This window comes from Tamandua tetradactyla, chromosome 8 (genome assembly GCF_023851605.1).
Source record: "Tamandua tetradactyla isolate mTamTet1 chromosome 8, mTamTet1.pri, whole genome shotgun sequence".
NCBI lineage: Eukaryota > Metazoa > Chordata > Mammalia > Pilosa > Myrmecophagidae > Tamandua > Tamandua tetradactyla.
In genome coordinates, this window is record NC_135334.1 from 84,336,786 (window position 1) to 84,339,407 (window position 2,622).

Here is a 2,622-nt window from a genome sequence, read left to right on the forward strand (position 1 = left end):
GCGAGCCTCCGGGGACGCGGGGGTCGACGGCCCTCGAGGGAGGCGCGGCAGGTGAGAAGAGAGGCCGCCAGGGGGCAGGCGTGCGCCGCGGCCGCGGTTCCAGTCGTGGGCAAGGGCGCACAGGGCCGGGGCGGGGCGAGGCGGCGGGAGAGTGGCGCCCCCCCACTCCCCACCCCACCCCGGTCCTCACGTACGGAGGAAGCTGCCCCAGGGCATCGGGTCGCAGGCCCTCGGCTGCCCAAGGCGTCCCAGTGTCTGTGCGTGCCCTGCGGTGCCAGCGCGGCCGTGATCTCATTTTATCTTTTAACAACCCAGAAAGCTGACACTATTTATCTCTTTTACAGATGAGGAAAGTGACGCCCAGGGTTAGGCAGTTGCCCACCCGGTAATGACGGACCGGGGACAAAACCCAGGTGTCCTTACTCCTCGGGTCTCTGCCAGCAGCCCTGTACCGTGTGGGCATGTGAGCTGCTGCGGGGAGCTGGGGGAGGGCATGGTAGGTTTCCTCTTCTGTCCTCCACCCCACCCCCGGCCCCGGCCCCGGTCCCGGCTGTCTCCTCACGGGGCGGAAGGAGGCCCCTCTCCTCGCTGGGTGAATGTCTTCTGCTGTTGGGGCTGGAAACCGGGGAGGCAGGCCTGGCTGGGATGAGAGTGGGTGAGGAGGGAGGAGGAGCAGCCAGCAAGTAGGGGCCTGTTTCCTGACTGGTTTGACCCTGGCTGTCCCTGTGGAGCGAAGCAAACCCTGCCAGGTCATCTGGGGCGAAATTCCAGCCTGAGCCCGGAGCAGTAACTTCGGTTTTCCTGATAAGGCTCAAGAAGCCACAAGGAGTGTCCTCCCCACACCCCACCCTGTCAGCACCTCCACTCTTCTGAAGTCTCTGCGGCAGACAGGCTGACTCTGAGAAGAGACAAAGATAGACTCGGGACAGATAAGGACAGAGACAGGGGACAGATTGGGAAGGTAACAAGGGGAAGGAGATGGGGCAGAAACAGATGGGGAGGGAGGGAGGCAGCAGGGCCTGTGCCTGCAGTTGAGGCAGGAGCCTTCAAGCCCCAAAGAGTCAGAAATATTCCCTGGATTGTGTTTGCTAAGGCTAAGACTGGGTTCAGATGTTGGAGAAAGACTCAACGCGGGGGCTAAATGAAAGGGCTTTTTGATGTGGTGGAAAAATGGTTGGGTCTGGCAGCTTGAAGACCACAGCTCTGTGCTTTCAGGTCTTGTTCCTTAAGTGTGTGAACCTGGGCCTGTGGGGAAGGACTGAGGTGGAGTCAGTGGGAAGTAGGACCTCTGCGCCTCTGGGAGGGCTGTCAGGAGAGGTTGAGAGAGGCAGGGTGGAGCCCCCTGAAGGTCTATACCTGAGATGGACTGGGCAGGCAGCGAGCCAGGGGTGAGTGCAGCTGGGCCTAGACTCCTGATTCTCTCCTGCTTACAGGAGGCCCCCTGGCTCGGTAGTTATTCCATGCACACTCTGTGATAGAACATTTGCACCCAGCAATGTCTGTTTGGCTTGGCAAGTGAGCAAGGCCATAAGAGCACAGCTGGCCTGAGGGCTCCCATTTACCATGTGCAGCTGAGTCACAACCACTTCCCCCACCTCCTGGGGAGCAAGAACCTCTGCTCATCCTGGCATACACAAACTCATATCCACACAGGTACATAAAGACACTGCGTGTGGCTGAGTCATAGCTGCTTCCCCAGAGAGTACGTGCCTACCTGCACATACGCATAGGTGCCCACAGATGCCATATACTCCCGATTCTGGGCTGCAGTCACCATCCCACTCTGAGGGAGAGCACTGAGAGAGAATGTTCTGCCATCCCTATTTAGATACAGACACCCATATATACACATAAATATCCACATGCCACTATAATCCTATTGTGCCTGGCACATCATAGTAGGTGATTAAACATATTTGTGGAATAACTGAGTTGGTGAACAAACAAATGAATGAACAAACAAATGAACATATGAGTGACAACTATGCTGCTTGGATACTTGGGGCAGCTCTGCAGGGTGGTTCCTGAGCTCTGTGTCTGTAGGGAGTTGTCTTGCTCCAAATATAGCCTCTGCGGGCAGGCAGGGAGCCAGGGCGGCCTCCCAGACTGTGACTTCACTGGGCTTGAGGCCCAGCCTCTGAGGAGTTGAAGAAAATTAATAGAGAAGAGGCCCTGGCTTTCCATAGCCAGGACTGAGCTGTGAGCTTGGAGTTGGTGGGTCACTGTGTATACTCTGGAAATGTCCCTTGCTCAGAGGCTCAAACTGTCAGACAGTGAAGTCTTCAGACTGACCCAGAAATAACTAGTCCTAGGTTGGGCCTCCTGGGCACTCCCTACCCTGAACATCTTGGGCCAAATCTATAGAAGCCATGGCTCCATCTGTGAGCTGGAGTGAACACAGTGCCTGAGTCGGCCTGGTGGTTGCAAAATCTAGGTCCCCTGTCAGACAGTCCATCATCTGGGCAGGGCCCGCCCTTCCAGCCTGGCTGCTTCCCTGTCTCTTCCTTTCTCTAGCTTTTGTGCCTCTGCTCTAATTCATCATCAGGAGTATTACAATATTACCCCAAATGGTATTCTTGCCTTTTGACCTCCCCACATTAGTCCATCTTGTTCACAACTGCC